The sequence below is a fragment of the Ptychodera flava genome, chromosome 10, assembly GCF_041260155.1.
Source record: "Ptychodera flava strain L36383 chromosome 10, AS_Pfla_20210202, whole genome shotgun sequence".
NCBI classification, from domain to species: domain Eukaryota; kingdom Metazoa; phylum Hemichordata; class Enteropneusta; family Ptychoderidae; genus Ptychodera; species Ptychodera flava.
In genome coordinates this window covers 15,952,189-15,979,895 of record NC_091937.1, presented here as the reverse complement: position 1 = coordinate 15,979,895, position 27,707 = coordinate 15,952,189, and the positions used below count along the sequence as shown (strand labels likewise).

General features: G+C 38.5%; 1 protein-coding gene across 2 annotated transcripts in view; it reads left to right on the top strand.

Moving 5' to 3' along the window:
• Nucleotides 1–658: 658 nt before the first annotated feature.
• The window catches only part of LOC139142117 (popeye domain-containing protein 2-like), a 54,292-nt gene continuing 27,243 nt past the window's right edge, over nt 659–27,707 (top strand). The window contains exon 1 of one of the 2 annotated variants that reach the window (XM_070711944.1): nt 659–1,224. The gene's annotated coding sequence lies outside the window, so the exon portion shown is untranslated. The remainder of the gene's footprint in view (nt 1,225–27,707) is intronic. The other variant, XM_070711945.1, reaches the window with a different exon arrangement.

The window sequence follows — 27,707 nt, the reverse complement described above, 5'->3', positions numbered from 1 at the left end:
AGATGCAAGCTCAAATGCAGGCATTTTATCGTTATTTTAGGATTAGTGCAATAACCTGTATTTTACCGACAGAACATAAAAAAGGGAAAATGCATCAAAATTTACGACACACGGAGAATTTAAAGGTTAATGTGATGAGAAAGTTCTGAACACTTCCTGTGCAATTTTGCCCACAGAAAGATAGTTTCCAAGTTCAGTGTTTGGGATAGAGCCGCTGAAAGTTTCACAACACGCGGTTGTAAAATTTCGATCGCAAAGTAGGGGAGTCACGATAATGAATCATATCGTGTACATCCATCGTCGTTCTGAAAAAATTGAACTTGAATGATTTTAACTAAGTTTATAAACATTTCTGTGAAATTTGAAGTAGACAGTAAAGTGCGAGGCTGTTTACATGTAAAGATGCCAAAGAAACTAGTATATTGCAGCGAAATCTTCATTCACAAATTCAGGCACGTTTCTTGCAAACTGAATCAAGGATAGAGTTGCTCTACAGATGTAATGCAAAATCTTAGGAGGATAGGACGCCCGCTAGCGAAGACGAAAATTCTATTTCGGAAGAAAAATCTTCGTAATCGTATGCTAGTTATTTCCCGGTCTTTATGAGCTTGCCAAAAATGGTCAAGGTATTGCGTCCTGCTGTGTGACTTACACATGCGCAGTTGCCCATGAACCGTTCTTCCTGCACATCAACGTGTCTATCAACTGCACTGCACTGAATATGCCCGCCGAGTTCTCCGATTTTCGGACTCGTTTGTGAAGACGTTGTGACGTCACAGGCTCAAGGAAAGAGAAAATTGAGGGCAGCACACACTGGCGGCTTGCAGGGCCTACGATGGACGTTCATGAGACGTTGTCCGTCGACCTCACCGCATACCGCACATTCCTGGTGTCCCGTTGTCAGTTCGCAGTGTGCTCACCAGCACAGGCGAAGACCGAGTAATCACCCAACAGCGGCGTTGTCAGAAAACAGACGATATCTCGCCCCCGCCGCCACACAGGCTCTGCACTGCACGTCTTGTTGTGGCCACATTTACAGTGACATCGAGCGAGGGAGTTCGTGAAGCGTATATACCCGAACGTGTCTATTCTGCGCAACTCTTGACCGGGAGAATCGTAGCCTGTGTCGTCTGTCCGACCGCTGCACCGAAATTTTCGGAATGTCAGCGAAATCTTGTCTCTGAGTTTTCACGGCCGGGCGAAGCGAGCATCAACGAATGCGAGGTAAGGGCACCTATCATCCATTAACGAATCTGTCATCTTTAATATCAAATACGGGTTTTGACTGATCAATAATTTATGAGTGCATCTTACATATTGACGTTTAATTAATATTCCATACATATTTCAATCCAAATAGCACACGGGTCTCACCATAAAGGCCGGCTGCTCTTTTGAAATCTGTTTAGGCGACAGATTTTTTAAGCGGGAAATTTTGCTAACTGTATCATTCTGCAGGTCGGTGTATGAGAAATCTTCAATGCTCCTTCACAAAGTGCTGCAATAGGTGTTTTACTTCCGCACGTTTAGTTAACAAGTCGCTCAGTGTTCACTCCCTGACATGCTGAACGTCAAAATAGACTACCTGTATCGGTCAATAAAGTATGACCTAGTGGTGTCTGCCTCATTTGACGTAAAAACATCGCAACATTTAGAATTCAAATACCCATATGCGTTTTCGTAAGTGGTGAAGCGTCTCCACACACACACATATATCTATCTATCTATCTATCTATCTATCTATCTATAACGTGTGTGTGTTAACTGCTTTGTACTCAAAGTAATTGTGTATGTTTACATGAGAGAGAGAGAGAGAGAGAGAGAGAGAGAGAGAGAGAGAGAGAGAGAGAGCTTGTTATTGACTCCACGTCGCTTTTATATTGACTAATTTAAGTCGTTTAGTATTTAGACATGAGATGCGGTTTGTGTATTTTAGTCATTTCTGTGTCCATGAGTTTGCTCTCAGACGCAGCACTATCCGCGGGCAGTGACAAGTACTGTGAGCTGGTGCAATATAAATGGAGAGCAAGTGTTAAATCTCGCGACGCATGTTGACACAGCGTCGATTTTGCAGGCCCCGTTTATTAGAAAAGCACACATCCTGCTTCGGCCAGTGTTTGCGATGCCCCCTGGCTTCACTTCGTTTTGGAAAATAAAATGGGCCTCTTTAACATCCGGGTGTTTGCGACCGAGTCCAGCCGTCAAGAGACAGATAATGATGAGGCCTCCGATGATAAAATGTTTAGATTTATAGATGATAGCCAGTATGTGTGTGTCGTTGACTTGGAAAAATGCAAGATCTGTATCTCAGAGCAACTTCAAATAAAAGTATCAAATATATTTTGTGTGTTTGGGAAAAGTTAACCACAAGAAATTTGGGTAAACAATAGATGTGACTTATACCCCGACAAATAAATATTTAAATAAATAAAAAATAAATAAATAAATACATAAATTAATAAAAAATACTACTAATAAACATAAGTAATTATAAATCAAAAGCGGCATCACCACTCTTAATTTTCGGCAAATGTACATTGATAGCAACATGTGTTCTGTCCCATATTTGCACCAAATGCTTATTATCGCAAATAAACATAAAACGTTCAAGAATTTTTTGAAATTTTCGTGTATGCTCTTTTTGCAGTTTATCAAAGTCAATTTGACGGTAAACGTTTCAGAACATCGATGGAGGAATGGCTATTAAATAATGCCAAGAAATTTTGAATAGTCAATAATTCCGTGACAGTATGCCAGAAAAAACCCGTTACATCCATTTACAAATTAGATATCGGGTTTGATAATTCTACATCAGCTTATCTCACTGTTACTGTTCCCTTTCCCTATATCCCTTGACTCGAAACAATGGAAATATGCAGAAATAATTTGGCGAAGAAATGTTCGATGTTCACATTGTTGCGCTGACACCAAACAATGCGTCATTCCACCACACGCCGACGTCACAGAGATTACCGTTTCCCAGCTGTCGGGCTGGTTGTCAATATGTGTTTGAATATTGCCCGACCTGCGACAATTAATGTGAGTAATAATACTATGTTCGTGGACACACTTGTCAGTCTGTGTTACAATATCGCGTGACCTCTGACATTACTGCTCGCGCAGTTAATAACGCCTGTTCAAGCTGGAAACAGAATGCGCTATCGAGCGTCCAATATCTACATTTGGCGAATTTGTGAAACTTTACACTGCTTCATATTTTTTTCATTTTTTTACAAAAAAAACTCCTTTTAATGTATCTATGTAATATCAGAAGTTAGAATATCTAATATTGTGTAGGAATTACTTTCACTCTAACAATTACCAGACAACTCGAGAAAAATACCGCATCGACCACACGCAATGCGTAACCACACTCGACACCTGATATATTTTAAAAATATGTCTCTTTTTTGTTGTGTTTTATCATTAATATTCCTGTTCATGAATCACGAATAACTTCCTTAGCTGAGAGCTTTTCTGATTTCCCCCTCTTTTTCGTGTCTATTTAAATGTCATCTCGTGTCCGGAACACGAATGTTGAGATGCAGGACGAGACATTTCTCTAGCTTGATGTGATATGACCCGTGATTTCCTGTAACGTGCATCGTCATGAGTGTCGCTGCTGTTCAGACCCAAGTGGGCGATAAAACTGCCAACAGTCCGCGAAAATCCTCCATATCGACAGCGGATATCTCTGAGTCGAGAATGATGTTAACTTGTAAGTGCGCATGTCAGCACGGCGTTGTCGCCGAGGGGCTAGGGAAAGGACGAACGTTACGCAAGAAAATATATGTTCTGTCCGTAGAATGCCCTTTGTGGTCGATACTTCAGTAAAACTCCTCTGTGACTTTGTCAATTTTGGGAAATTTTTATTATTACTCATAATCTACCTCTCTAGAGCTGAACTGTGAACTACATACCCGTTGAAAATACATCAACGGCTGCACGTTCTGACTGTAACAATGGGGCGTCGAGCTCTACTTGCAGAAGAGCAGCATGCGTTATTTATGCTGCCCAGCAAGTTTGTATACACTGATAAGCCGGTCATATATATAATTACATATAGTACTATTATTCCTTTGGCACAGAACAAAATGCTGAAAGTGTCCAAAATAAGGTTGAGAAAGATGATAAATTCAGGCGCGTTATTTCTATGAAGAGATAGGAGGCAATTGTTCCACCCACAGTCCCTCCGTCGGTAGAGGGAAAGTGTTCCGTCATATTGGGACTGGCCATGCTTGTTTCAAACCATAGACTCTCGAGAAAACGGTTTTTCTCGAGAGTCTATGTCTCAAACGAAGTATTTTTACCGTACCATACTAATTGTATATGCATGCCGCGCGTCACCGTGCCTATGACTAATTACGATAACCCCCTCACCTTTAATATCCACAATGACCAACGAGTAAAAGTACGAAATGTTACCGCAAAGGTGGCGTGTTGTCATAGTGATGACTCTCTCCCTGGATAAGTCAACACTCCTTGACATCGAAAATGTTAGAAATGACACCTGGCTTGACAGTTTGCAGGTTCTTTTGGCGCGAAAAGTATACCCGCAGTATAAAGCAAACACGAAAACTGTAATGACCTGTCTTGGCGGGAAATTGGAAAACCAGTCTCGTGAAACGGGAGAGTATTCAGTCAGTATTTACCGAAGTTACAAATTACCGGCTATCATTATCTGCAGTGAATGAAAAGAGCACAGTCATATGAAAAATGAATGGTTTTAATGTCGTTCAGTGACAGTTCCCTTCCCGCCAAAATTCTAATGAGTATAACAACATTGCCGGCTGTTATCGACTTTCTGTCAGCGCAAGTCCGCCGTTCGTCGACGTCAATTGAAAGAACTGAATGTTGATTTAAGAATGTGGAAGTTGCTTTGGTTTATGGCGGTGCCTTAATTTGAACAAATCATGTATAATCCTAGTGACATGGAGAGACATAACCCCATTTAAGTCTCTTTCGCTGTAAGGTTCCGCGGGTCTGAGGAATGAAGGAGCAAGAAATCTCGAAAGATTTGAACAGACGCAGTGGACCCTGTAGGACTCCGTTTTTTTTTACGTAATTGACGATTGCAGTCAGAAACCATGGCAATCATGTACCGTTTGTCACATAATCAAGAATATTGCGCTTTCTCCTCCGCCCGCGGAACATTTTTGAGTTGTTGCCATGGCAACACAGTGTGAATGCCGCCTCTATTTCCATCTTCTTGTATCCTGAAGAGGGAATCTACACATCCGACATAAAATACAGCTTCGCGTGTCTTCTCAATTTACCATTGTTGCCTCCTCACTGTCGTCTGCTCCTTTTCGAATGATGGCGCCCAAATCAGCAGTAACACTCACCAGGAGATTGAACGATCTTCCATCTTTATATTGTACGAATTCTTCCTCGACTCTGCCTTCGGCGTAGGGGTTCAGAGTCGGCAAAGTTTTCTGTCAGTGCACGTGTTAAACATCTGCGTGACACACTAAACACATGCTTAACATTTGTTTTACATGTTTTACAAGTAATCTCTCGCCAAGACTATATTGTCGCACGTGTTTTTTTTATCATTCTTTGATTAGATTTGACGTAGATCAGTATCGTAGGGAAAGTTTAAACGCTTTATTATCAAAGACAACGGATAGATAGGTCAGAGGAGAACATACAAGGAATAAATAATTTTCACGTAAAAGGACAAGAGTTGTGACTTTTGATTCTTGTTCTATTAACCACGTACATTTTTATACTCCTCTACCTGAAATATCTGGAATTCAGAGTGTGGGTCTTTTCAACGTGGCATATTTTGTACAATGTGAAAAGTTATCGTTGGCTCATGGAGTCTTGGTGGAACTACAATTCGGCTGTCAAGTTACATTTTTACTTTATGCGCCGAAAGGAAGTTAATCACTTCCAAGCATTTCGAATATTCTTGATTATGTGACATTTGGAAGTAGAACAAGAAACCGTCTTTTAGTAACAGCATAACAGTGCTTGAAAATACAACAAAAATTGCTTACAGTGGAGTGTAGTTTATGTCAACTTCCAGAGACAAAACTGATGAACCACAGTTATGATGCGTTTAATCTTAATACAATACATTGTATACTTTTTAATCTTATCAGTAAATCTAATCTTAACCATTGTCTGCATACTGGTTAAAGAATGTGCGGATTGTCGCCTACTATTTGTCGACAAAACTATGAGCAAGTGAATCCGGCGACTGCACCGACTAACTGATATCGAAAAAGAGCTGCGAAGGATGATGAAAGTATTGAACGCGGCGCAGTGCATTTACATATCCTTGTATCTCGCATTCTGGTCACCTTCCCAGCCAAGAACTTTTACTGCAAGGTAAACAGTTCTTTGCTAAGTTATGGCCCGATCTCAGTAAGAAGAAACTGGGGCAGTTTTCTCAAATACCAATATTTGAATTGAAGAAGCTGTAGGCCATTATTTGTAAACTTTGGAACTTGCAAAATGGCCTCAATATTCGGTCGTCAACTCTAAGAGGAAATGATAAATTTCTGGTCACGACAGACAATCCTTTTCGTTGTGCGTTTTAAAGGACACCAAACTAACCTTGAGACAAGATATGGTTTTTCTGTTAATTATAAAAAAGATCACTGTATCCTCGAAAGTGAAATACTATAAACCTTTGCTCAAACTTTCCTCATTGAAATTTTCAAACATTCGATCACCAAATCAAGAAAAAATTCGGGATTACCGTGCAAATTTGTAGTAGGAAACAAATGACCTGACATTTACCGATACTTGAAATTCAAAATGGCTGCCACGTGTGAAATGTATGAAGAAAAATACAATTTTTGATTTCGAAAGCGTAAACCGGTGAATTTCTTTCTCACAGCAAGAACATTGAATGGACCACCAAAATTGTTAGACCAATGTACTGAAAATATTTGAGAGCCCAATTATCACAATACATATTATCTCAGCATCGTCGATAAGAATAACCACCTCTTTCTTCGAGCCGTTGCATATTTGAGTATTGTCTGTCGGTCTGTCTGTCTGTCAGTCTGTCTGTATGTCTGTCTGTCAGTCTGTATGTATGTATGTATGTATGTATGTATGTATGTATGTATGTATGTATGTATGTATGTATGTATGTATGTATGTGTGTGTGTGTGTGTGTGGTGTGGTGTGTATGTATGTATGTATGTATGTATGTATATATGTATGTATGTATGTACGTATGTATGTATGTATGTATGTATGTATGTATGTATGTATGTATGTATGTATGTATGTACGTATGCATGTATGTAAATATGGTGTATTGTAATTGAGGACGTAGTGACACAGTTATAGAATGCTAATGTCTCATCGTTTCTCAAGACGTCTCGGGTGGCCAGTATCTCATGTCCTTGAAATGAGATTCGTATTCTCATGTGCATAGCATGCGAAAAGGCGTAGATCGCTCTGTACATACCGATGATCGCGTGTTTGCCGTACGGTGACTTAACGAATTATTCAAAGAGCGAGAGTTGAGGAGCTCGGAAGGTAATGCATATTTGAGTGAAAAGGAAGTAGTTGCCATGGAGACAAAAATCTGTGAAATGACGACTAGGTATGAGAGAGACTTTATATGTGGTAACATAATTTACAATACCTGGCACATCTGAGCACCGCCGTTGATGACTATTCGCCGACCCTGTTTTTTCTGATAATGCCGCCTTTCAGATTGATCAAGAGTCGATACAGAATGGAATAAAACTCTGGGGCGAGTGAGAAAATTTTCTATTCCTTAAAGCGATCCGTAGAAGTTCTTAAGAGCTTTGATTTTTCCAAGAATTTTGCCCAACACTCTCTGCGGTGAACAATTATTGCACTTTGGTTGAGGAATATTACAGCCATCATTTGTTGTCTGTCTTCTAAATGACAACCAGTCAGTTATTTCTTGCAGCCTAGCCTTTCAAGATTCTGGAGTTTCTATGCACGAGTCGGCGAATTTAAACGATTTCATCACTAGACTTTTCGACTTCAGAAATCTGACCTAACACGAGACTTTTTAAATAGGGTCCGTAAAGCTCTGATCAATAATGCCAAATATTGATTGTGGGTAGAAATCATTCTTATGGAATTCTCAACGTCTTAATTTTTTTTAATCTTCTTTAAGAGTGAAGTTACTTTTCATCAGATTCGCTGTGTGCTTAAAGAAATATAAATGTGGTTGATAATTCAACGGCGAGTAAACGTAACATTTGATTTTTAACATTCCCAGATTTTAAGCAAGAACAGAAGCACTTCAAAGGCGTGGAATGAATATTTTATTACATGTAACGATCAGGCAGTACACTCTTGTCCTATAGTTTAAAAACGATAGTATGCACGCAACGAGATAAGCCGATCCTTTCTGTCCATCTGATTGTCATCGATTCTCTGTTACCATGACAACAGTTGTCAGTTTTGCAACTATTGTTTGGGCTGAAATAATACCCGTCTCATTGAACAGTCATTTAAATCCTGTAGGGTGAGAAATATATTTCGGAGAGTACACTGTGTGTTCCGTTTCTCGTTCTTAAAAACCAGCGGGTCCGAAGTCATGATAACTGAATAAAATTGATTATCACCGGTGTCGGCGTTGAATCCGACCTTTGCTGATCTTGCTAATCTACTCGATGAACTTCGTTAGCTGTATCGAGGTTTGGCGCTCGCTCGTATTCCACCAGTCCACTGTGACATCTCTCTCTCTCTCTCTCTCTCTCTCTCTCTCTCTCTCTCTCTCTCTCTCTCGTATCCCTCTGCTGCCCCTCTCTCTCACACAGAAAGACAAATATGAGAGAGAGAGAGAGAGAGAGAGAGAGAGAGAGAGAGAGAGAGAGAGAGAGAGAGAGACCGTTGAATGGAGAAATCGCTGGTGATGTATTCCAACACGAAAGGTAAACATTTCAGCTGTCAAATGCCCTATATAAAACTTCTCCCCCGAATAATTAGATTTTTTTGCTCACCTTTGTCGTCACACCATTCAAACATTCCCACATCGTAGTTGCTCTCTCTTTTAAGATGAAACTCAATTTCAATATTAGATAATTTTGCCATTTAGGTTGCTGTGAGAGGAATTTGTGCAATTTCCCAATATAGATCTCAGCTTTTATCAATCTAGATTGTCCATGTCTATTTAGCTGAACTTCATAGAAAAAAACGGCCTCTCTGTAAGAGTAAGGAATAAAATGTCGTCATCAGAAACGACAGGGTTATAAGTTCCACTTTGACGCTGTATAGAAAGGCGATTGAAATTGCTCGATGTACTGAAATGATTCAGTGAATTCCAATACAATTCTCTGAAATTGCTCTATTTCTGACATGTCTCATAGAGTCTTCTGTTATCACCAATTACCGAGAGCCATTTATAATTTTATGACCCTAAAGGTGACCTTGTCATTCATCAAAAATGCCTCAATAAACGAGCCTTCCTCTTTTACATACTCTTCCTCATCTATATTCAGTCGCACGCTAGTGAACGGATGTGCTCACCATGTATGTATGTATGTATGTATGTATGTATGTATGTATGTATGTATGTATGTATGTATGTATGTATGTATGTATGTATGTATGTATGTATGTATGTATGTATGTATGTACGTATGTATGTATGTATGTATGTATGTATGTATGTATGTATGTATGTGTGTGTGTGTGTGTGTGTGTGTGTGTATGTATGTATGTATGTATGTATGTATGTATGTATGTATGTATGTATGTATGTATGTATGTATGTATGTATGTATGTATGTATGTATGTGTGTATGTATGTATGTATGTATGTATGTATGTATGTATGTATGTATATGTATGTATGTATGTATGTATGTATGTATGTATGTATGTGTGTGTGTATGTATGTTTGTGTGTGTGTGTATGTATGTATGTATGTATGTATGTATGTATGTATGTATGTATGTATGTATGTATGTATGTTTATTGTGTATGTATGTATGTATGTATGTATGTATGTATGTATGTATGTATGTATGTATGTATATGTATGTATGTATGTATGTACATGTATGTATGTATGTATGTATGTATGTATGTATGTATGTATGTATGTATGTATGTATGTATGTATGTATGTGTGTGTGTATGTATGTATGTGTGTGTGTATGTATGTATGATGTATGTATGTATGTATGTATGTATGTATGTATGTATGTATGTATGTATGTATGTGTGTGTGTATGTATGTATGTATGTATGTATGTATGTATGTATGTATGTATGTATGTATGTATGTATGTATGTATGTATGTATGTATGTATGTATGTATGTATGTGTGTAGTGTATGTATGTATGTATGTATGTATGTATGTATGTATGTATGTATGTATGTATGTATGTATGTATATATATGTATGTATGTATCTATATATGTATGTATGTACGATGTATGTATGTATGTATGTATGTACTTTTATTTCTAGAATGTAGTTAAGACGAAGGGTGTCATATTTTAATTTTAAACCTAGAACTCTGCAAGACATTAATGTATGTGCCCTTCGATGGCATGTAATCACGCTCCACTAGACGATCCAGGGTCAGGACAAATGGCATCTGTACTGCCCCTATTGGCACCGCTTGGCTTCACTCTTCATCTTTGTGTCCAATTTGCATATCTTCGTCCTCGTTTTCTTCAAGTTCCGAGATGTTATCTATCCGAAATATGTATCTGTCCGAGATGCGTCTGTTTGATTGCCGCCGATTTGATGCCCTCCGCTGATGATGACAGTAGTGCATTATTGATTTCATGACGTCACTTGTTCACCTCGGTCATAAGTGACTCAATGTCGTGCCTTAGAACGCCAATGGCGAGTAATTCTATCTAATGGACGCCAACTACAATTTTCTTGAGATGTAACTTATACCTTAAACCCACCTTTGCAATAAGAATACGAATTCCTTAAGCTTACTGTTATAATCTTTAGTTCTTCACAACAGATCACTTTGGACAAGAGGGATTTTAGAAGCTGTATGTAAAACCGGGTCTTTTTTACGAAACATGAGGCAAAAACAAAACGAAACTAAAGCAAGACACGATGTAATAACCGCCATAAATAAAACACCGCGTCATCAATAGCAACAGCTACAACAATAACAGCAACACCGGATGTATGGTTAAGTACAGTCAAAAGAATCCAAAATGCCAAAAGTCCCCCAAAAGGAAACGAAGAAGAGTCTAAAAAAGTAAAACCTTTCTTAGGTCGAGCCGTGCAGTTTGTATCGATTTGCACTGCGTAGTTCATTTCCCGATATTTGAAATTCAAAATGGTCGCCATCCCTGTGTTAACTCTGTGGGGAAAGTAAAATTTTCCATTTTCGAAAAACTAAGACGGTGAAAACTTTTCTTTCATAAAGATCTTTAAACTGAGCCCCCACAAGTGGTAGATCAGAAGAGACTTTGATAAAGTTTGAAACCCTGAATTTCTGTCCCCAGGGCGCGTTCTCCCTTAAAGGTATACAGTCACCTGTAATCTAAATATGCCCATATATGGTCAAAGGGGCATTTCTTGGTATCCAAAATGCCCATATGAGGGCGCTGTTTTTAAAAAACGGCCACCTGCTTAAAATCTGTGATTGGTTAGATTTTCTCTTTCCATGGTAACTGTGGCAAAATTGGAACAGGTGACAGTATACCTTTTAAATAAAAATGAGTACTACGCCTTCGCCGTGATGTCAATAACGTAATACGAATTGACAAGTAGACAGGATAAAATGTCTATTGCAAATTGTCATTCCACTGTTAAGGTGAGCACTGGATGCACTAAGACATGTCGAACACACGATCGCATGCAAATGCGTTCAGTACACAGAAAGAATAAACCAACATAGATTCAGAAAAAGTAATTTTGTATTAAGGTTTCGTGACTCAAGATCCACAAGTGATACTTCTCTTCCAATTAGAAGCGACGTGCTAGTTATTTTAGGAATCAAAATACCAACTGTCTTATCAGCGTCAGAATCACAATTTTAGGGGTTTTTTTTCGTTGTGAAGTGACATTCGGCTGTTGATGGTTTGGTAAAGCTAATAGACTTAGTACATTATAAATGTTTCAGAGTATTCTTATCAAGCATTGAATAATCTATCTGCAACTAATAATGGACAAAGTAAAAGCTTTCAGTAAAATCACAAATGTTTTCGCAAAATCAAAGAGACTTGAGCCAAGTTAGAATGTCAAAACGCAGCGGTCGATAATACACTGGCAGATAACAACAGTAATCTTTTGAATTTTTAATGGCGGTAATCAGATATAATCCTGCTCTGATCCTTCAATTTGCAAGGTTATTTCCTAATTTCTTTTACTGGATCAATGAGGCAGATGGCAGAATAGAAGGTTGTCGTCAAAGGTTACAACTTAAGATGAAAGGTACAACCTACAGCCGTTACTAATTCGGTAAAAAACTGAATGGAAGGATAAGTGACGACGATCCTATTGTTATGTAGGTCATTCCCCCCACACTCATCATGACCTGAGTTCAATTAGTCTAGAACATTCTCAAGGTCACTGCCCTTGATGACCTCACAACCTTGAATTCAATTAGTCATGTTTGGAATGTTCTGGAAAGTTGATTAGTTGTGTAAGGGAGATAATTTTAGAACAGTAATTAGCATGTCAATAAAAGTTCTAGATTGTTCTTATATGCCTTTATAAAAGGGACGTGCACAGCTTCCAGTCAGACTTTTGGGATCGTGTCTCTTGTGTGTTACTAAACTCCAGCAGTAGTCATTCTCAAGACCTTTCAAGACCTTCACTGCCAACGCTGGATTTATACTGTGGACTTTGTGCAACTACAAGCCTGCAAGCCGAAGGACTGTTCATTCATCCAACTGACTGTTACAATTCTGAGACTGGAGCTTTGCCGTCCCAGCTGAGATAAGTAGTCTGTACACTTTTAAAGCTTGTACTCTATCCCTGACTTAGCAATTAGTTTTATTTTTGTAATAAATTTTGTTTAAACGTTAACTGCTGAGTTCACCCTTTTGTTCGTTTTCTCTGCACGTAACAAATTGGGGGCTTGTCCGGGATACGAATATTTTGAGCCGTTTGACAACATTTTGCCTACCTTTTCAAAACTACTGTATACTGTGAACTCAGCGAAATCCAATCATGGCGGAATTCAAGCCAGACGAATTTATGGATGACCTTGATCAGGACACATTTAATTCCCTCAGAAAAGACAACCTCATAGCACTGGCAAATTTCCTTAAAGTAGAAGTCAAAAGATCTATGCGCAAGCGAGAGATACAGTTCAAGATTGCAAAACATTTAGTTAATTCAGGCCATTTTGAGGAGTCTGCCCTAAAAGATTATGAGCCTGAGTCTTCCTTTGAACTCAGAAAATTAGAATTAGAAATACAGGCAGATTTGGCACGTGAAAAGTTAGCAATGGAAGAAAGACAGAGAGAGAAAGATAGGCAGGAAAGATTAGAAATGGAAGAAAGACAGAGAGAAAAGGAATTGCGATTAGAAGAACAGCGATTACAGGTAGAAATAAAACGTTTAGAGCTTGGACAGTCAGGAAAATTCTTCCCTTCAGACAAGTTTGACATCACTAAGCATTTCAGGTTAGTTCCCCCTTTCCAAGAAAAGGATGTTGATAAATATTTCCTTCATTTTGAGAAAATTGCTCAGAGTCTGGATTGGCCTAAGGAGTCCTGGTCTATGCTTTTGCAGAGTGCTTTGGTGGGTAAAGCCAGAGAAATTTACATTCAGTTGTCAGTAGAGCAGGCTTCAAATTATGATTCTGTGAAGGAATTAATTCTCAAGGGCTATGAGTTGGTGCCTGAAGCTTACCGTCAGAAATTTAGGGATTGTGAGAAGGTGAAGGATCAAACTTATGTTGAATTTGCTCGAACAAAAGAACAACTGTTTGATCGTTGGTGTTCTTCTGAAAAGGTCAGTCAGAATTATGACAAATTACGACAGCTCGTTTTGATTGAGGAATTTAAAAGGTGCATCCGGAGTGACATCAAGACATTTATCGATGAACAAAAGGCAGATACATTAGAGGTTGCTGCACGTTTGGCCGATGATTATTCATTGACCCACAAATCTTCATTTCTCAGCAAACCATCCCAGTCCTTTTCACACAGAAACAATGCAGGTAAATTTAACTCCTCCTTTTCATCCAAGAATTTTTCAAAGGAGAGTAGGAAATCAAATGACAACAGTTCACAAAATTCAAGTAACACTTCCACATCATCAGATCCCAAGTCTCAATCTCCTTCTGACAAACAGTTCGGTACACTTTCTTGTAATTATTGTAAGAAAGACGGCCATTTAATGTCAGATTGTTTCAAATTGAAAAGAAAACGTGAAGGTCAAAGTGGTCAAAGTGGATCTAAGCCAACCGGCTTTATTTCTTCATCAACTCAATTAGAGTCTAATAATGTGTGTAACACATTTTCTGAGGTTAAACCCCTCTTATCCCCAATTAATGAGGTCAAGGTCAATTCTTCTCAAGATAGCATTATGGGTATTTTCGAACCATTTATTCATAATGGTTTTATATCACTTTCTAGTGATTTTTCTTCCGCTACCCCTGTCAAAATTTTAAGAGATACCGGGGCTTCCCAGTCTCTTTTGTTGGCAGATACCCTGCCGTTTTCTGAAAAGTCATTTTCAGGTTCTAAAGTTCTATTAAGGGGGTAGATTGCAATGACTTACATTCCTGTTCCTCTCCATAATGTCTATTTGTCTTCGGACTTTGTTTCTGGACCTGTGGCTTTAGGTATTAGGCCTTTTTTTGCCTTTTGAAGGGATTCACCTTCTTCTTGGAAACGACCTTGCTGGGGACAAGGTCATTACTAATCCACTTGTGACTGATAATCCTAGTTTAGATCAGGATCCAGAGCCAATTGAACAAGAGATACCCGATTTATTTCCTTCATGTGCCATTACTCGAGCCATGTCAAAGAAAACTTCCGAGAATCAAAATACTCTCAAAAATAATGTCACAGATGTTGACTTAAATGACACCTTTCTCAGTCAGGTGTTTGACACGGATCATTCCGTTATCCCTCGTGGATTTGAAACTTCCAGTAAAACTTCTGCTGACCAAAGTCAGACATTTCTAGATCAAATCTCATTGCAGAACAACACAAAGACCCAGATATTTTGGCTTGTTTGACAGGGTAGATGATGAAGATAAAACTTCGATAGCTCTGTTTCCTATTATACAAAATCTGGTATTCTCATGCGTAAATGGAGACCTCCAGATGTCTTGGTTGATGACGATTGGGCTATAAAACATCAAATTGTGGTTCCAAAGCCCTACCGTGCTGAAATATTGCGCCTGGCCCATGAAACCCCCTGGGCTGGTCACTTAGGAGTCAGGAAAACTTATCATAAAATTCTCAGTCACTTTTATTGGCCTAATCTCAGGCAGGATGTAGCACATTTCTGTAAAACTTGTCACACACGTCAAATGGTAGGAAAGCCAAATCAGACCATTCCAAAGGCCCCTTTACAGCCAATTCCTGCATTTCAAGAACATTTAGTAGGATACTAATAGACTGTGTTGGGCCCCTACCAAAAACAAGATCAGGAAATGAGTACATGTTGACAATTATGTGTACATCAACTCGGTTCCCAGAAGCCATACCACTGAGAAACATAAAGACAAAGACTATAGTGAGAGCTTTAGTCAAATTTTTCACTTTATTTGGCCTCCCTAAATGTGTCCAGTCCGATCAAGGCTCCAACTTTATGTCTGGAATTTTTCAACAAGTAATGGATCAGCTAGGCATTAAACAGTATAGGTCATCCGCCTATCATCCAGAAAGTCAGGGTGCTCTTGAGCGATTTCATCAAACTTTGAAAAACATGATTAGGACCTACTGTTTTGACACAGAGAAGCAGTGGATGAAGGAATTCATTTTCTGCTCTTTGCTGTTAGAGAGTCAATTCAGGAGTCTCTTGGCTTTAGCCCATTTGAGCTTGTATTTGGACACACAGTCCGTGGCCCACTTAAGCTCGTTAAAGAGAAATTCCTATCAGACGATGATGATTGTCTGAATATTTTGCAATATGTGTCAGATTTTCGTACAAAACTCTCTAAAGCATGTGAATTAGCCAGAGAAAATCTTGAGTCATCTCAGCAGTCAATGAAAACCAATATGATAAAAGCACCTCAAAACGGAAGTTTGAACCAGGTCAAAAGTTCTTGTTCTACTTCCAATTCCTGGCAAACCACTCCATGCTCGTTACTTTGGGCCATATCTAATTGATAAGAAATTGAGTGATTTAAATTACATCATAATAACACCTGACAGGCGCAAACAAAAACAGCTATGTCACATAAATATGCTTAAGCCATATTTGGATAGGGATAATCCTACTATAACTCAGCCTGTCAGTACAGTCAGTTCAAACCATTATGAAGATAGTGATACTGAAACTGACCTGAGTGAAAATACTCTAAACTCAAAGCTGGGCTCGGTCAAGCTTCAGAACTCAGAAATCCTGGAGAAGCTGGAGTCTACAAAGTTGGCACACCTCCAGCCAGAACAACAACAACAGGTGAAAGAACTGCTCCACGAATATAAACACCTATTTCAAGATGTTCCAACGAGGACAAACGTCATCTATCACGACGTTGATGTTGGGGACAGTAAGCCTGTAAAACAACATCCATACAGACTGAATCCAACAAAAGCAAATATCTCCAGGAAGAAGTCAAATACCTGCTGGACAATGACTTTATTGAACCCAGTAAAAGTAACTGGAGTTCGCCGTGCATACTTGTTCCCAAATCAGATCACAGTTATCGTATGTGCACGGACTTTAGGAAGGTCAACACTTTAACAAAGACAGACACTTTCCCATCCCGAGGATTGATGACTGCATCGACCGAGTGGGAAAAGCCAAGTATGTGACGAAATTTGACCTACTGAAGGGATTTTGGCAAGTCCCTCTGACGGATCGTGCTCGTGAAATATCCGCCTTTGTTACACCAGACGGATTGTTCCAGTACAAGGTGATGCCATTCAGAATGAAGAACTCTCCGGCACGTTCCAACGGATGATCAACGACGTCATATCCGGGCTAGACGGGTGTGCAGCTTACGTTGACGACGTCGTCCTGTATAGTGACACCTGGGAGGAACACATCAAGCTCATGCGGAAGTTCTTTGAGAGACTGAGCAAAGCAATGTTGACTGTCAACCTTGCCAAATCTGAGTTTGGTTGGGCTAGGGTAACTTACCTCGGACATACTGTAGGACAGGGTGAGGTAAAACCTGTTGATGCCAAAATCAGTGCCATTTCAAGTTTTCCCATACCAAACTGCAAACGACAACTGATGCGCTTTCTCGGTATGGCTGGTTACTACAGAAAATTCTGTCCAAATTTCTCCACAATTACTGAGCCTTTGACTAACTTACTTAAAAAGAAAGTAAAGTTTGTTTGGTCAGAGCAATGCCAACAGGCATTTGATACACTTAAAGCCATACTGCAAAGTGCCCCAGTGTTGTCTGCACCAGATTTCACTTTGCCATTCAAATTAGCTGTAGATGCTAGTGATACGGCTGCTGGTGCTGTTTTATTGCAAGAGGATAGTCATGGTATAGATCATCCTGTTTGCTATTTTTCACGCAAATTTAACAAATCCCAGAGAAACTACTCTACAATTGAAAAAGAGTGTTTATCTTTGATATTAGCTTTACAGCATTTTGAAGTTTATGTTACTTCTTCAAATCAGCCAATAGTGGTTTATATTGATCACAACCCTCTTGTTTTTCTGCAGAAATTTAAAGGCAAAAATCAGAGATTGCTAAGATGGAGTTTAATGTTACAGGAGTTTAATCTTGACATTAGACATATCAAAGGCAGAGACAATTTAATTGCAGACTGTCTCTCTCGTATTTAGAGTTTATTGTTGTTCACTTTCAAGAAATATTATTGTTGTTCACTTTCAAGAAATTTTACTTTAGAGTAAAACAAAATTTGAGTACTTAAATCCTTTTCAAGATTACATTTGTAAAAGAAAGATTTTTCTTTGAAAAATTTTCTTTTTTTGAAGAGGGGGTGTGTTATGTAGGTCATTTCCCCCCACACTCATCATGACCTGAGTTCAATTAGTCTAGAACATTCTCAAGGTCACTGCCCTTGATGACCTCACAACCTTGAATTCAATTAGTCATGTTTGGAATGTTCTGGAAAGTTGATTAGTTGTGTAAGGGAGATAATTTTAGAACAGTAATTAGCATGTCAATAAAAGTTCTAGATTGTTCTTATATGCCTTTATAAAGGGACGTGCACAGCTTCCAGTCAGACTTTTGGGATCGTGTCTCTTGTGTGTTACTAAACTCCAGCAGTAGTCATTCTCAAGACCTTTCAAGACCTTCACTGCCAACGCTGGATTTATACTGTGGACTTTGTGCAACTACAAGCCTGCAAGCCGAAGGACTGTTCATTCATCCAACTGACTGTTACAACTCTGAGACTGGAGCTTTGCCGTCCCAGCTGAGATAAGTAGTCTGTACACTTTTAAAGCTTGTACTCTATCCCTGACTTAGCAATTAGTTTTATTTTTGTAATAAATTTTGTTTAAACGTTAACTGCTGAGTTCACCCTTTTGTTCGTTTTCTCTGCACGTAACACTATCTTTACAAGTTACGAAGAAACACGATTGGAACTAATTTGGGATTAATTGGATATCTATATTTTTCAAATATGTCAAAAGTGTTAGGTGCCCTTTAGCTGAATGTTGCGATATTACAAATTACTCATAAAAACAAGAACGTAACTTAAAAAAAAATAGTGACAATATACGTTCGCTCCCATATAGTTATCAAAACAAGTCAACAATTGTATGAAACATGGACATACATATACAGACAGACTGACATACACAGACTGGCACGGAGTGATGACATTGACCCCAAGTGTGCCTTGGCCCATCGAGAGTGATAAAGATATAACAAACAGCTGAATGTATTGATAAAATAGTTAAGTATGGGCTTATACAGGCACTGAGAGTGAATATAATCGCAATCATACCAATCCATAATCCAATAACACTAGGTCAAAATTTGTAAGACAATAGTTGTAAACATAGACACAAAACAGCACAGAACAGACAGTAAATAGACGGTACAAACAAAGTCAAATTCATGAAAGAAAGATATATGGACCTCTGGCCAAAAGACCAAGAAGTGATGTCAGGTGTTTCGAAAATAGTAAGCGCATCCTGCCCCACATGTGGCACCCGCCATATATCAATCTGTAAGTCAGATAGGTAGTGGCCACTAACTAAGGCCCAATGTCACCGATGCCATCAGTGATCATTTGTCGAAGAGAGATATTGTATTTATCTACCAGCTTGCGATACCTGCCAAAAAAGCGTTTGAATGTAGAGACAAGTCTTGCTCTGGTGCAGGCCTCGAAGTTTACGCCGGCCCAGCGGCCCAGGGCCGGTAAAAATTGTGCTGGGCAGGTGTATTTTATTGTCATCGGCCCAGCTGGGCCGGTGAATTTGTCAGACTAATACTGCTTATTTCATGAAATTCATGTTTTCGCTGATAGAAATGTCCACATTCAGGAAATAAAACAATTAATAATGCCCTTGCCCTAAGTTCAAAGCACGGACCGTTTCAAAGTAGAAGGATGTTTGACGCGATCGCGTTATCATCAAGCGACTTCCGCATTGAGGGCAGTACATATTTGGTCTTGCGACCTGACCTCTCCCACACACGTACACAGCAGTGCAGTGTACGTGGTCTAAATATAGAGCTACCATAAATTTGCATACATCGTCACTGCGACATGTGACTTATTCATTCCTCGGTACGTACCTATTGTACGTGCCTCGCTTCACCTCATAGAATAAACATGAGTCTTTCAAACTTTGGCTTTACAAAATGTTCGAAGGTAGTTTGTAATGCGCAAGAAAATCAAAGTGAAAAAAGAAAAGGTGATGACAAATAAGGAGACAGTACAGCAACGGTCGACAGAGGCAATGACAGTGATGCAACAAATGTGGAGCCATGTGATGAATTGACGGCTGTAGCAAGCACGTCAACAGAAAGTGAAAAGTCCGTGAAGAGCGATGGCAGTGCACAATTCGACTTCGTATTGGAAGGAGTATGAGCGAAAATACAGGGATGAATGGTTCAAATGGCTAAAGCGAGATGAGAAAGACGAGCAGGCAGTCATGTATTGCTATAAATACTGTAGGAGTTTACCAGTCCCAGTACTGGCCAACAAGTCATCAGCTTTCTTTGTAGGTACGACGTGATACAGAAGACAGGCTTTGACATAGTAGCACACGTAAAAGACTTGTGAAATTGGCTTGGGCAGGTAAAAAATTTGTTGGGCTGGTAAATTTTCAAAGTACCTGCCCAGTTGGCAGGTAAGCAAAAAATAAACTTCGAGGCCTGTGGTGTAACCTTGATTTAACAGTTTGAAAGAGAGATGGCCATGTCTCTCTACAAAATCACCATATGAACTGCATGCTCTTGCATATCGTATAAGCTGGGAAATGTATACCCCATAAGCAGGTGAGAGTGGAATATTACTGATGAGGTGTGGAAAATTAATTATACTAAAGTTGAAATCATCTCTCTTGTCATATAGCCTAGTAGAAAGGTGACCATTGGAGTCAAATTCAAATAAAATGTCCAGATATGAAGCAGAAGAGGCCGTTTCTGTAGTTTCTTTAATCTCCAATTCTGGAGGATAAATCATAGCGAGATATTTACTGAATTCAGAGTTATTCAATGAAATAACATCGTCTATGTATCTAAATGTTAGATTGAAAGTACGAGCTACAGAGACCTTTTTCTGCTTGATAAGGTTCTGGATAAATTCTGACTCGTATGAGAGCAGAAATAAGTCGGCAAGTAAGGGAGCGTAGTTAGTGCCCATGGGAATTCCTATACACTGTTGGAAAATGTGTCCTCCAAATTCAACAAATATGTTGTCAATGAGGAAATCAAGCATACTGATAATGTCTTTCTCGGTATAAAACACTTTAGCGTTAGTTGTATTTTTAACAAAATATGTAGAATTATACCCTAATACCACATATTTGTAACGGCGTGAACCGTTTTTGTAGAAAAATGCTTGGTTGATGATGTTTTTCAAGCGTTCTTTCAATTTATCATGTGGTATTGTGGTATACAATGTGGAAAAATCGAAAGTTTTAATAGATGTTATTTTTGAAACAGATCTTGATTTCAAATTTTCCAAGAGTTCCTTCGAATTTTTTAATATCCACATTTGATTTATACCACTCCGAGAAAAGACAACATCACAGTATGATTGAAGTCCCTGTTTAACAGTACAAAGAACAGAAGTCAGTATCTTCGATAACTCTGTTGTTGAACATTTTGAAGATCCTGCGATAAACCTAGCTTTGTAAGGTGTTTTGTGGAGCTTTGGTATCCAGTATGAAGCTAGGCAACTTATTATGGTCATCCTTTGTTGTAATATTAAATTATCCATGAATGACTTATGGTTTGCCAAAATTTCAGATTTGTTGAACATTGATTGTCTGTAAGTGGAGTTGGTTGAGGTCTTAGTTACACCAAGTTCGTCTATAAGACATTCAAAATAATACTTCTTACAGACAAATACAATGTTATTGGCAGCTTTATCAGCAGGGACGACAACATATTTGTCATGGATATCATTCAAACACTTAACAGCATCAGGATCTTTAAATACAGAATAGGGTCTTCTGCAAACATGTGATCTTAGTCGACCAATACGGCCACGCACTATTTTCCTCACAGATTTGACCCATTCTGACAGTGTGTCCAACTCTACATCCTCCCTTTTAGCCCATTTCCTGGCATAATCTTCAACTGAGTCCATAATGATCTTAAAATTATGGTTCCAGTTGATCCTGCGAGGTTCTCTGAACTTGGGTCCACAAGATAATATCTTACGAAGGTGGTGATGTTCAACCAAGTTCAGATCACCAGTGATGACATGGCCAACTGGAGTATATTTGAAGGGAGATGTAGAGCAGTCACAGGATGCTGGTGTTTGAAGGAATTCATCAATTTTTAAGTGCCGCAATGCCTTATTGTAATTGAATATTTTATTGGAGATTGTCTTGGTGTATTGATATGACAGAATAGGTACAGACTGGTTCTTAAAGTATACAGGTATAGTTGATGTAACCTTTTTGTTGTGTAGTATATTGCTGATATTAATGGCATCAATTCCTTTGTTAGTAAATGGAAGATGTATGAAATGACGATGATCATCAGTCATAGGTTCAGCACGAACAGGCTTGTATAGTCTGTATAGTGCAATGTCAGCAATAATACTAACCAGTCTGTACGGTTGTTTGTTCGGATCTGTCAAAGACAATCCCAATGCATAGACATGCACCTTCTCAAGTCCTTGATGGAAAGAGCAAATAATGAAGTACGAATGTGATGGAGACCTAAAGGCTTCTGCAATAAAAGAAGCAGTTCATGAAATTTGTCATGGCAATTGGATGTAGCTGATGTATCCAATTTAGGCCGATGGTAACGCCTATGTCCATGACTACGTCCTTCTACGGACAGAAGACTCAAATAGGCCCATCACATTCACTTCTGAACAACCAGGACTTGAGAGATTGCCTATATCTTTGATGTTGTCATTACAACCATAAGGCATTGCGGTACCTAACTGTCTAATCCAGTGGTATTCTCTCTGTCTACGGAATGGTGAACTAAGTGTGGGGCTGTTGGTTGGATGGTATGTTTTTTCAAGAATACGGACACGCATAGACAAAGTGGAGTGATCGTCCTGGTTAAAATGCTTATAAAGTTGCACATCCAAAGATCGATTCACTACACTGTGATGTCCGTTCATTCTAGATCGTAAGCTGTTTCCTGTTTCACCAACATAAATGAGCCCGCACAATGAACACTCAATTCCATAGATTACGTTTTTTGTTGTGCAATTCAGAGGTTCCAGACATTTGGTAGAATAGGTCTTACCTGTCAAACTACTACTGAACTGTTCTGTAGTGATGAGCATACTACAGGTTTTGCAGTTTTTAATACCACACTTTGTGATATAACCTGTATAATCACAAGCTGGAGATGACTTTAAACAGTCCGTCAGTAGCAATTTGCATGGTTTAATTGTCTGGTAGCTTTCTCCATTTCTGTGATAAAAATTGCCCTCTGATTGCACGTATGATGTCTTAGTAACATCCCGAAGGATAATCCGAGGGACACACGGATTTTGAGCTACTGTGCCCCGTGTAGCTGGTCGGGACCTTGTTAACCCGGGCGACGTCCCAGCCGGTATGAATATATCTCTTATACAGTCCTTCATTATCATGTACAAGTACCAGGTGGATGATGCCCTCGGGGACAATATGTCCACCAGCAGGAGCATCGACCTGGTCGTAGTAAAATAATCGCAATCATACCAATCCATAATCCAATAACACTAGGTCAAACTTTGTAAGACAATAGTTGTAAACATAGACACAAAACAGCACAGAACAGACAGTAAATAGACGGTACAAACAAAGTCAAATTCATGAAAGAAAGATATATGGACCTCTGGCCAAAAGACCAAGAAGTGATGTCAGGTGTTTCGAAAATAGTAAGCGCATCCTGCCCCACATGTGGCACCCGCCATATATCAATCTGTAAGTCAGATAGGTAGTGGTCACTAACTAAGGCCCAATGTCACCGATGCCATCAGTGATCATTTGTCGAAGAGAGATATTGTTTTTATCTACCAGCTTGCGATACCTGCCAAAAAAGCGTTTGAATGTAGAGACAAGTCTTGCTCTGGTGTAACCTTGATTTAACAGTTTGAAAGAGAGATGGCCATGTCTCTCTACAAAATCACCATATGAACTGCATGCTCTTGCATATCGTATAAGCTGGGAAATGTATACCCCATAAGCAGGTGAGAGTGGAATATTACTGATGAGGTGTGGAAAATTAATTATACTAAAGTTGAAATCATCTCTCTTGTCATATAGCCTAGTAGAAAGGTGACCATTGGAGTCAAATTCAAGTAAAATGTCCAGATATGAAGCAGAAGAGGCCGTTTCTGTAGTTTCTTTAATCTCCAATTCTGGAGGATAAATCATAGCGAGATATTTACTGAATTCAGAGTTATTCAATGAAATAACATCGTCTATGTATCTAAATGTTAGGTTGAAAGTACGAGCTACAGAGACCTTTTTCTGCTTGATAAGGTTCTGGATAAATTCTGCCTCGTATGAGAACAGAAATAAGTCGGCAAGTAAGGGAGCGTAGTTAGTGCCCATGGGAATTCCTATACACTGTTGGAAAATGTGTTCTCCAAATTCAACAAATATGTTGTCAATGAGGAAATCAAGCATACTGATAATGTCTTTCTCGGTATAAAACACTTTAGCGTTAGTTGTATTTTTAACAAAATATGTAGAATTATACCCTAATACCACATATTTGTAACGGCGTGAACCGTTTTTGTAGAAAAATGCTTGGTTGATGATGTTTTTCAAGCGTTCTTTCAATTTATCATGTGGTATTGTGGTATACAATGTGGAAAAATCGAAAGTTTTAATAGATGTTATTTTTGAAACAGATCTTGATTTCAAATTTTCCAAGAGTTCCTTCGAATTTTTTAATATCCACATTTGAGTTATACCACTCCGAGAAAAGACAACATCACAGTATGATTGAAGTCCCCGTTTAACAGTACAAAGAACAGAAGTCAGTATCTTCGATAACTCTGTTGTTGAACATTTTGAAGATCCTGCGATAAACCCAGCTTTGTAAGGTGTTTTGTGGAGCTTTGGTATCCAGTATAAGCTAGGCAACTTATTATGGTCATCCTTTGTTGTAATATTAAAATTATCCATGAATGACTTATGGTTTGCCAAAATTTCAGATTTGTTGAACATTGATTGTCTGTAAGTGGAGTTGGTGGAGGTCTTAGTTACACCAAGTTCGTCTATAAGACATTCAAAATAATACTTCTTACAGACAAATACAATGTTATTGGCAGCTTTATCAGCAGGGACGACAACATATTTGTCATGGATATCATTCAAACACTTAACAGCATCAGGATCTTTAAATACAGAATAGGGTCTTCTGCAAACATGTGATCTTAGTCGACCAATACGGCCACGCACTATTTTCCTCACAGATTTGACCCATTCTGACAGTGTGTCCAACTCTACATCCTCCCTTTTAGCCCATTTCCTGGCATAATCTTCAACTGAGTCCATAATGATCTTAAAATTATGGTTCCAGTTGATCCTGCGAGGTTCTCTGAACTTGGGTCCACAAGATAATATCTTACGAAGGTGGTGATGTTCAACTAAGTTCAGATCACCAGTGATGACATGGCCAACTGGAGTATATTTGAAGGGAGATGTAGAGCAGTCACAGGATGCTGGTGTTTGAAGGAATTCATCAATTTTTAAGTGCCGCAATGCCTTATTGTAATTGAATATGTTACAGCAATTTGATTAGTTTCTTTTCCTTTTCTACTTCTGTGATAATATTTAAGACAATCCATCTGCAAGGCAGTTTATGTATTGACAAATATGTTATCTTTTACAAGCACACAGTAAACTGTTCTTGATTTTTCATTTACAACATTTGACAAAGACTGAAATACATAACATGCAACCAATGTTTACACTTTGCCCATACACCAGATACATGGAGAAATTTCAACATACAATCATCAACTCAGAAACCCTACAGGAAAAAGTAAACATTGTTTTCTTCCCGAACAGCTGGTACATCCACATCTGGAACAACTTACAAACTTAACCAATTATACAAGGATGATGACACAAGAGATAAAGTTAAACTGTGGTGAACTTGACTATTCCTTTCAAATCCTTACCTAACTTGACAATTTAAACTAAAATACACTGCATGGTTAATTGTGCACAAAAATACATCGGGGTGGACCATTTGATAAGGGATGGTGTCTGGAAGATCGATGAGGTACATTATCTTTTTTATCCGATCCATTGTACATTCTTTTTTCCCACTCTCCCACCTTTTCTTTTTGTCAAACCTTCTCTGGCTGAATTTTTTATTGGCATTTGTTTGGATTTTTTTCAAAATCTGCCAGGATTTTTTTACCGCATTTCAACACCAAATACAGTTTACCATATCAAATGCTTACTAAATCACCACATTATATACTCTTAGCTCCTGTAGGTATAAAATTACCAAAAAAAATCTTAAAAATACAAAATGAAAGATATCCCAGGAAAACTGAAAGTTTCGCAAGTTGCCCCAAAAATTCAAATTCCGGATTTCAACTTAATTTCAATATATCTTATTAACAAAAACCCTAAGGACCAGTTTACTAAATATCAAAGCAATCAGACTGGTAAATTTTGAGAAACAAATTTTTTGACCAAAAATGAGAAAAATTGCCCCCCAAAATACAAAATTGCAGATTCCATCCTAATTTTAAATATATCTAATTAACATAAACCCTAGGAACCTGTACACCAATTATCAAAGCTACCAGATCAGAAGTTTTAGGAGAAAAAATTTTTGACCAAAAACGGCAAAAATTGCCCCCCCCCCCAAAAAAATTGTCAGTTTCAACATACTTTCAATACATTATATTGCGATTAATCTTAGATACCTGCATACCAAATACTATCAAAAAGCTATCAAATCAGCAGTTTTTGGATTAAAATTTTTTTATCAAAAATTGGGAAAATTGCCCCAAAATTAAAAATATGACAATATCAATACAATTTGTACAAGCATGACTGAGGTCATTCTGAGGAACATGAACGTCAAGTTTCATAGCAATCAGACGAGCGATTTTCAGAGAACAAGATTTTTTGACTAAAAACGGAAAAAATACCCTAAAAATGCAAACATGCAAATTTCATCCCAATTTTTGCACACATAATTTAGAATACCTAAAGAAATCTGCATACCAAGTTTCAACCAAATCTGACCAATGCTTACTGAGTATTAGCCATTTGCAGGATATTTCCTTTTTTCTCCCTCATTTGCATATTTTTGGCACTGACAAGTTCATTTGAACAAATTCACATCTCCACCCCTAGGTGCACCTGTACACCAAATACTAAGACAGTAGGTGCTACGGTTTAGGAGTTTTTGATGTGGACGGACTAACAGACATACATACATACACACAGACGCCATTTTGCCACCTTATACGAATATCTCCCATTTGCATATATACATATGCATATATGGGAGCGGAAAAAGAAAAGCAGATGAGCATTTGAAGATTAAACCGACATTACTTCACCATCCATTTTCCCAGAGTAGTTCCAATCGTGTTAAGAGAGGTTTCTTAGTTAGGCCTCAGATAATTGGAACTGTTCTTAATTGTTTGACATTATAAATAGCTATTACACAACTTCTGCCTTCGCTTGAACAAGCGGTTTAAGTTTAAGAGAGCATCAGTCAATCCGACGAACTGATTAGACTTGGCAAAAATATCGCTTAGGATAGACGGTATATCATGTTACATGTATAGATGGGACATCTGGCAAACAACCCAGAAGTGCCCAAAATGTCGTGTGATATAGCAACGCCATCTGACAAAACATAACTGAAATGCCAATTGTTTAGACATTATAGTGTGACATTATATGCATCCTTCACTGTATTATTTTTCGAGTCTTCATTGCTTAGAGTATGATTGTAATCCTTGTAGTATACATATGTTATCGTCTTACACATTCTTTTTTCACGAAATCTTTATCTCTGGCCTGTGCATACT